The 9250-nt window shown below is 45.6% G+C and overlaps 1 protein-coding gene across 2 annotated transcripts in view; it reads left to right on the top strand.

Annotated features, from left to right (window-relative positions):
* The first annotated feature begins 2923 nt into the window (after positions 1-2923).
* CACNB4 (calcium voltage-gated channel auxiliary subunit beta 4) overlaps positions 2924-9250 on the top strand; it is a 249280-nt gene continuing 242953 nt past the window's right edge. For both annotated transcript variants that reach the window (XM_061200124.1, XM_061200133.1), the window contains exons 1-2: positions 2924-3012; positions 3239-3322. The gene's annotated coding sequence lies outside the window, so the exon portion shown is untranslated. The remainder of the gene's footprint in view (positions 3013-3238; positions 3323-9250) is intronic.

Raw genomic sequence — 9250 nt, 5'->3', positions numbered from 1 at the left:
GGCGGGGACAATGGTGTACCTCTCTGAGTGACACCCTCACTTTAGGAGCTGAGTGCTTGGTAGGGAGGGGCAGTAGGCCAGTCTCCCGGCTTGTCTCTCCATGAGCGATCAGGGCCCCAGTATTCTCAGTGGCACTGTGTCCAAGGTAGAGCCCCCATCCCACAAGTGGGGGCTGGGCTAAAGAAGGGAGCCCCCACCTCTCTGCTATATTTGATGGGAACTTAGTCTCAGCAACAGGTGGCTGCTGCAGGATGATAAATGCCCCATGACCTGTCCCTCTCAGGAAAATAACCCTCCATCTGGGAGCTGAGGGGAGAGGAAGCCCTGTGTTCTCAGCTGTACCAGTGTACAGTAAGTTTCCCTCTTGCTGAACTGGATGGAGGTGGTGGTGGAGGGGGAAGCAGGTCTTAGTTCAAATACCACAGGCTCACTTTTCTTACTGAGTTTTAGTAAATTTTCTTGAATAAATTTCTTCATTGGCTGCATACCCTCAGGACCATTTCCAGAGATTAAAGAATTTTTTAGAAACTATTTTCACTATTTCTGCTGTAAGGTAGGTACAGAGAACTCCTCACTGTCATGCTGCTGTAGATTCTTTTTTGATAACTCAAAGTAGTAAGACTGTGGGCAGTGGAAAACCAGAAAACTCAAATCCCAGTGCCCACATAGTAATTCATTCTGTAAGTATTGATTAAATATCAGCTAGGAAAATGGCTGAGAACTAAAAATGGATTGAGCTGACGGTAACTAAAACAGGAGTTCTGCATTGGCATACATACCATTACCCATACACTTTACAAAATATCTACTCTATGTGAGGTATAAGAGTGGAAGATAAAAAGCTAAAAATCTATTTTAGAAATTAGATTTTCACAAAAAGAGAACAAGTAAACCAAGGCAGCCTGCACTAAGTGCCCAGAGAATAAATGCTCCAGTTTTTCAGGGGCACAAGAAACTACCCAGACCTGGAATGGTCAGGGGAGTTTTCTGTGGAGGGAGAGTGTGCCGAGCCAGGCTGGGAAGAAGGGTAGGATTCAGCCCAGTGTGGGTTGGGGGAAGGACACATTCCAAGGCAGAGGTGCTGAAGTGGGATTGTATTTGGTATGTCTGAGTAATAATGAGTAGACCTGTCTGCTTGCTGGAAAGTCTGTTTAGAGATCAAGTTGGAGAAATGAGGTGGTGACCAGAAAAGCAGGGGCTTGATTGTTGGACCATGGAGTTTGGACCCTGTCTCGTGGGCTGCTGAGAGCAATGAGTGCTTTTTAGAGAAGAGTGGGTTGGGCAAAGAGATTTTAGGAAAATGGCTTTGCCTGTAGTGTGTAGATAGAATGGAGTGTGTGTGTGTGTGTGTGTGTGTCCAGCAGGGAGCCCGGAGGCAAGGAGACTAGTTATTAGGCTGTTACAAAAAATTGAAGGTCTGGATTAAGTGAAGGGGGTGGGAATGGAAAGAGTCTGGTGGATGGTAAAACATAATCAGGACCTCAATAAGGCCAACCAATTGTTAAAACAAACATGGTAGTTTCCCTAAAAAAAATACTAGAACCCAAAGTGACATGGGCTGATTTAGCAGTTTGAGATACTATGCAAATTTTATTGATGGATTTCTCTTGCAGTTACTGTAATTAAACGGGGTCTCTTTATTTTTGAATTCGCATGTTTTTCTTCCCTCTTCTTGTTACTTCAAATCCCTCTTCTCCACAATTCGCTTTTAATTTGATCTCAAATTAATCTCTAGTATGTTTTTGCAGGAGGAAACCAAGGGTTGCAACAACGGCAAAGATTGTGTATGATTTCAAAGATGAGTTTCCTCCCTTGAAAACAGATGTCCGTGTAGAAGTGGGAGGCACGTGGCCAACTCTTGCTTTTTAGCAGGTCTAACATGACCTTCAAAACTCCTTAGGGTATGCTGGTCTCCTGCGGGGCTGCATCCCCGTCAGACTCAGGCTGTCATAGTCTCCCGCGGCTGCCTGGATGTGTATGGCTTGGGGTTCTGAAGCTAGAGTTCACAAAACAATACAAAAACACCGACAAAAACCAAACCACAAAACCCCATGCCTTACCACCGTAGGCAGATGAGTGAAGTCGCGGAAGAAAGGTTCGCCTCTTGCCCTTTTAAAATTCCAGTGCAGCAAACACACACACACACACACACACACACACACACGTGCGCGCGCGCGCACACACACACACCCGGTCGGCTCTTCCCACTCCCTGCCACACTGCACCAGCGTCCCTCCCAAAGTCCTGATTCATGAACCGTGCCACCTTTGTCTCATTCTAAACTGTGCAGACTATTTTAATCCTCCCACCCCCATCCCAGATTCCTCCCCTCCCTTTCTCCTCTGGAAAGCTCTGATGTAAGGCGCTCGCTAGGTGGGAGAGCGCTTCTCCCGATCGGCTCCGGTAGGCGAGATTCCGAGAAGCCCCTTCCGCAGGACCTCCGCCTGCGGGGGCCGCTGCCCGGGACCCGGCTGCGGGCGCGGGGGAAGCGTCTCGGTCGCTTTAAGGTGTTGCGCTCTCAGAAGGGCAGGCAGGGAGCCTGGGAGCCGGCGCGGTCCCGGGAGCGGGTGGGGAAGTCCTGCCGCCCTCCCCTACCTCCCGCTTCCGAGCGTCCCGGGGCCTCGCCGCCCTCCGCCCACCGCGCACGGGCCGGCCATGCTGCTGTGAACCATGTCCTCCTACGCCAAGAACGGGATGGCGAACGGGCCGCGCTCCCCCACCTCGCAGGTACCGCCCCCTCTTCCCCCTCCTCCCCCCTCCTCGCCTGCCCTAGAGCGCCCCGCCTTCGCGCCCGGCGCGCCTGGCCCCCAGTCCTGGGAGTCTGAGGCCCCGCTCCCTCACCCCTCCCCCCGCGTCCCTTCCTCCTCCGCCCCTCCTCTTTCTCCTCCTTCTCGTCCTCCTCCTTCTCACCTCGTCCGGGTCTCTGCGCTCCCGCTCCGGAGCCCGCAGCCTTCCCCAGCCCATGCCGGGGACTCGGACCCCGCACCCTGAGAGTCTTTGTTAATGGATGTGGTGGGTGCTCGCGGGCTGCTCTTCTCGGGCACCTTTTCAGCCGTCGAGGCTTGAGTGGGTGGGTGGGGTGGAGGCTGTATCTGGGGACCGCGGAGGAGACTTGGGTGCGGGCTCTGGGGGACCCCGGGGATCTGGTGTCCGGAGGCGGACTCTAGCCAGGGGTGGTCGCCCGGCTCCACACTGCCGTCCTCACCGGGTTCTTTCTGGCTCCGTGTGTCGAGTCCAGGTGGCCCGAGGCACCACGACCCGGAGGAGCAGGTTGAAAAGATCCGATGGCAGCACCACTTCGACCAGCTTCATCCTCAGACAGGTAGGAGGCGGGCGCAGGGGAGCAGGTTGGGCAGGAAGCCGAGCGCGCGGCGCGGGGTCGGGAAGCCGAGCGCGGCCCCCACGTGCGGGAGCGGCTGGTAACGTCTCCGCGCGTCGCTTTGCGGCCGCGGGCGGGAGCTCCGGCTGGTCCTTCACCCTCTGCCCCGGGTTCCCAAGTCTTCGGGTCCTGGGAAGTTAGTTTGTGGATGTGGACACAAGCCGGCGGGGACCTAGTTTAGGTCAGGGACGTTGAATTTAAGACTGGAAGTCATTTCTTTTTGCACCTTCGATGCGTGGGGAAGCGTCTTTAAGTCGTGTGACTTGACTTTGAGCGATCAGAGCCCCTGGGGCCGGACAACTGCTGTGATTCGGCTGAGAGAGGGCTCTTCTATTTTGCCCTATTTTGAATACTCTCCTTTGTCATCTCCGAGCTCTGGTCAAATGAAAGACACTTGGAACAGAAAGTTTGGTCTCGCTTTGGGACCTATTTGGTTCGCTCAGTTAGGGAAAGACAGCCGGATCTGGTTTAAATCGAAATAAGCGAAGGCCGGCCCTCAGTTTCTGGGGTCTCGGTGGTGCTACACTTAGTGTTTGTTTTCTTAAGGGTTGTTTTCTTCTGCGTGGTTCTAGTGCGTGTTGACCGTGCTAAAAATCGCCGGTTCCGCTGAATGCTGAGGTGCCTTTTAGCTTGACACAGGAAATTGCTCCTTAATTTGCTGCAAAGAAACCACCCCTACATAGCTGCTGGGTGCTAGAGAGATCATGCAAAAGGGAATCACCTTGATCTCTCTTTGGAACAGAAACTGTCGAGGTGTGTGAGTTCGGGGTACCCTGGGAGGACTTTGGTCATCGAACCAAGACGTTTTTATCCCAAGGCTCCGCTGTGGGCTGCTGGAGTGACCTTGGGAAGTTTTTTTCCCTCTGGGTCACTCAGATCATTGTGTAATGTGTTTTTAACCTATGATGGCAGCTGCAGTGTGTTTCTGTAGTGATTGTCATCAATTTAAACAGATTATCCATGACGAATTGGGTATTAGACTTAGAAATGGACTCAGACCTCTCCTAAAAAGTCCATAGAGCATATTTACATAATATTGATTACATAGGCATGCATTTTCTGCAGAAACAAATTATTCCTACTACTCTTTAATTTAGTGAGTACTAAGCATGTACATTTAAAAAATAAATATATTTTGGATTCTGAATTCATTCGAAAGTGTATTCTATCCTTTTTGCAGTGCTTAGATTATTTACGTATTTAATAAAGCAAAGACATTCTTCATCTTTTACAAAAATTGAGTTAGGTGACTGAAATCTTGTTTATGTTATTTTGTAGGTGCCTATTTTTGGTAGTGTTTTATTATTGCAAATTCTTAGAAATACTAATTATACAACAGTGTATTCCATGAGCTGTTTGACTAAAACTTTTGAGTTCAGCTACACCATCACTTCACTAATGTTTTATTCTTCCAAGCACAGAGCCATCAATATCCTTTGTAATATTCTTATTCTTTCCTCAGTTTAAATGAATAAGTGAGATAATGCATGTATAAGTTCTTGTTAAGTGTGCTGGTATGTGTTGGCTTAAAAATGTAAAAAGTATTCATGCTAAATAATTTTGAGAGTAATTTAAACCATTGCAGATTTTTGGAACAAATATATTTCATAAGTCTTTCTGAAAATAGGCTAGGATTTGTTGGTGTAATAAGATGGCCTAATTTAAATTCAGAAGCTAGCTGTGATTGTATTATATACACAATCTAACTAATTTTTCTGCACAAAAATAATACATAATTTTTGTGAGCACTTACAGTTCGGTAAGCATCCTATATATGATCTTGTTTAAATGGCATAATATAGACTTCTATAATGGCTACAATAAAATAACTGAGGGATTTTTATTTATTTGACAAGAGATGAAAAATGATTCCAAATGTAACTTTAACAGTGTATTTTGAAATTAAATTGAACAGTTTTCACCCAAATGTCAAAAAAGTATTTTTTAAAAAAGCACAACTGTTTATGTTACTAGAGACTCATTATTTGTAGAGTGACCAGTGGTTTATTGTTTTCAAATTCTTGATGTATTTCACAATCTGTGTGATGCCTTTGCACATGAAGAAGATAGTGAGGATACCAATAAAAACAGTGCTGCTCATTTCTCTGCTATATCATTTACAGAGATGGGAGGGGGAAGATTTCACGTACTAAAAAAAAAAAAAAAAAGGATGTGTTGAATCAGATGGGTAAATCTGGGCTGGTGGTAAAGAACAGAGGACAGCTGGCAAACTCATCAAATAGAACAGTGTTTATTCCCTGAGCTGGTAAAAAAATTTCAGTGTTCATGTGTGTATATGCACAGATGAATATGTGTGCACACATGTACACATGTACACATGTGAGTTGGCCTGAAAATGAACAGACTGAGACAGAGAGCCTGCCTCTACCCTGAGGACTGCTCACAAAGTCCCTCTGGCATCTTTGACCTTGTTTCCTGGTCTCCTAGATTACTGCCCTCCACAATTTAGGAGGGATGGAGGTTTTGGAATGAATCCAGGGGGCAGCTAAATTATTTCTTTGAGGAAAAGTGAGAAGATTAAGTATTTTGCCACTGAAAGGAGAGAGAGCTAGGGGTGACCCAGTAATGATCTTCAAAATGTACACAAAGATGAGACTTCCCTGGCGGTCCAGTGGTTAAGACTCTGCGCTTCCCCTTCAGGGGTCTCGGGTTGATCCTTGGTTGGGGAACTCTGATCCCATATGCTGTGCGGTGCAGCCAAAAGAAAAAAAAAAGTACACAAAGACGTTCTTTGGAAATGTGTTGGGCTGTTGTCAATCTTCACTGAGGATGAAACTCAAGAATTGGCTACAATTAGAAAGGAATGATGCTTTTACAGCAAGACTTTCCGAAGAGTGTTGATATCGTTGGAATGGCTTTCCAAGTAAGGCTGTAGAATTTTCTCTCAGGAGATTACTTTCGACAGGCTATTTATGAATGGATTGTTTATTCATGTTTAAAATTTTTAGGAAACACATTAAATATTTGCTATGTGCCCAGCACTGCACTAGATATTGTGGAATAGGAATGAAAAGAAGAATGAGACACAGCTTCTGCACCCAAAGGATTTTATGATCTAGTTATGGAGACATAGATATATACAAATAATACGGTGAAATGGGGTAAGGAATTAGGGTGTCTGCAGAATGCCCATGTGTGCTGAGTATATGAAATACCCATGGGTGGCACTGTGCATACAGTTTGTGTGGTAGAATGCTACAGGTTATTCTCACTGGGGTTACTCCCACTTTTCTCCCCACTGAGGTTCGAAGGAAAATCTGATCAGAGTGAGGTCAGTTTGTTGACCTCTCCTTGTTAAGTCTGCCTTTATGAGAACTGCAGAGTCTTACAAGGCCTGGCTCCTACCAGCTTCCAGCCTCATCTTAAGCCATGATCTCTAAGCTCTGGACACAGATCTTGAACACACCACCCTCCCTCCTGCCATAGGCCCTTTGCACATGCTGAGTTGTCTGTGTGGAGGGCTCTTGCTCTCCCTTCTGCCTAGTTGATTTTTTAATCTTCCTTGAGACCTAAGTTTAGTCTTCACTTCTTTTTCTAACCTCCCTGTTAAGGTTAGTTCCTTAACCATGTACCTCATCCCAGAGTGCATTGTGCCAGTTCTCAATAGTACCATCACTATTTATTTAACATTGCATTATTTAACATGTAATTAGATTTTTTTGTTAATATCTGTCTCCCTATCCAGGTAACAAGTTCCACTAGGGCAGGGACATGTCTGTATTTGGTCTCCTTTTTGTCCTCAGCACTTAGCACAGTAGATGTTCAGTAAATACTCATTTGATTGAATGAAGGAGTGGATGAATGGAGGACTAGCTTGATATATTTTAGACATGAGGTTCTGCTCCAATATTAAACTCTTTGTTTAATCTGGAGAAATTGCCTCCTAACAAACCTCCCCCAAATTTAGTGACTTAAAGCAACAACATTTAAAAAAATGTCTGTGTACTGAGCAGACACAGTTCTTCTTTGTGTGATGTTACCTGGGTACTGGGAAGGCTGAAATGTCTAAGACAGCCTCACGCGTGTGGTTGGTGGTTGGTGCTGGCTGCTGGCTGAGAACTCAAGTAAGATTTTGGCAGAGGGCTCACTTTTCCTCTACCTGGGCCTCTCAGCATGGTTGCTTGAGCTTCCTCCCAACATGGTGGCTAGGTACCAAGCAGGACCATCCCAAGAAGCAAAGGCTGAAGCTGCAGACTTTATAAGACCTGGTATCAAAAGCTATATGACATCATTTCTGTTGCAGTCTCTAAGTCAAAACAAATCAAAGGGGTAGCGCAGTTTCAAAGGGAGGGGAAATAGACTCTATCTTTTGATGGGGTGTGTCAAGGTCACCTTACAAAGGAGCACATAGAATGGAAGATATTGTTGCAGCCATCTTTGGAACCATCTACCTTAAAGCAAGGTTCCTTCTTTTTTTTTAGATTATGCTAATCAGATGATCATTACAATAATTCAATGAACCCACACTGTACGTAGAGATCTAAAACACATTCAGATACTAAGTTGATACTATAATAAAACAGGTTGGCAAAAATATTCTTTGGGTTCTAATTTGAGCACTGGTTATAGACACATTTCTCTGATGAAATGCAGATTCATCAACAGAAGGTATATGCTTTGTGCATAGCTCTAAGAATAATCATACACTTGGAGTCATGCATATATGCAAAATTTACCCATAAGCTTAGAATCACAGAATTATAGAACCGGAAGAGATTGTGGAGGGAAAGTACTTTGATTCCCCATTTTCAGATGAATGAAACACAGACCCAAGGACATAAAGCCCTTACCAAGGTCACACCAATAGATAGTGGCAGAACAGAGACAGGAGACCCCCACTCAGATTCTACAGTTTTTCCACCACAACACACTTCATCCCTGAATAATCAAGACAGGCACACAAACACACATAGATGTGGACACATGAAAGGACTTACTCCTCTTAGAGCCTAGAAATATTCCTAGTTTATCTGGTTACTGTTAAGAGCAAAGCAACCACTGAAGAATCTGCAGACTGTAGTTTTTTCCCAGTTTTATCATGGGATGGAATTTTTGTTTGCATGGTTCACAGTTCATGGAGGTTTGTTTGTTTGTTTACTTACTAACATACTAGTGATTGTATTAGCCAGTCTAACCAGAAGATGAAACTACTTGAGTTTTTACAGCTGAGGGACTTGAATTATAGAGACATGATTAAACAGGTGAGAGGAGGGCTTAAAAGCTAAACCTAGAGGTTAGCAACAGCAGGAAGCTGCTCTTACCTCTAGGTACAAGGACAAGGGGAGGAGACTGTTACTAGAACCCAGGGGCCAAAACCACCTGGTAGGTGCTGGAACCAGTGGGGTACTGTTTGTAGGAGCAAGAGACACAGAGGAGATGCAGCCTCTGCCAGAGAAGACACTTGAGGTGGAGAAAATGGGGAGAAGTACTCTGGCTTCTCCTTTCTTGTGCTCCCCACCCCTGCCTTGTCTCCCACTGGCTGACCTGGACACCAGCTGACATGGGAGTCTGGGAAACAACCTGCAGGCCATGGGCCCCCTGAGACAGAAAGCAGAGCAGAAAAAGGAGAGGATGAATCTGAGGAAAACAGGCCAGGACTGGCACAACTATTATTATATTTTAGCTGCCTGGAAGATAATAATGAATCATTTTCATCAGCAAAATTGGAAGCTTTTACTTGCTCTGTAAGTCGACCGTCCTTGCTAAATGATATAATCCAGTGACAGTGAACTTTAAGGAAAAGTTTACACCTATTTCCTTTGTGAATTCTATCCGGAATGCATCTTCCCAAATTGAGATCTGATAGAGCAAAAAAGAACTCTGCCTCTGTGGCAAACTGTGCTTCATTCT

Source organism: Eubalaena glacialis, chromosome 1 (assembly GCF_028564815.1).
Source record: "Eubalaena glacialis isolate mEubGla1 chromosome 1, mEubGla1.1.hap2.+ XY, whole genome shotgun sequence".
Lineage (NCBI taxonomy): Eukaryota > Metazoa > Chordata > Mammalia > Artiodactyla > Balaenidae > Eubalaena > Eubalaena glacialis.
The sequence above is the reverse complement of the archived record's forward strand: the minus strand, read 5'-3'. Positions and strand labels throughout refer to the sequence as shown.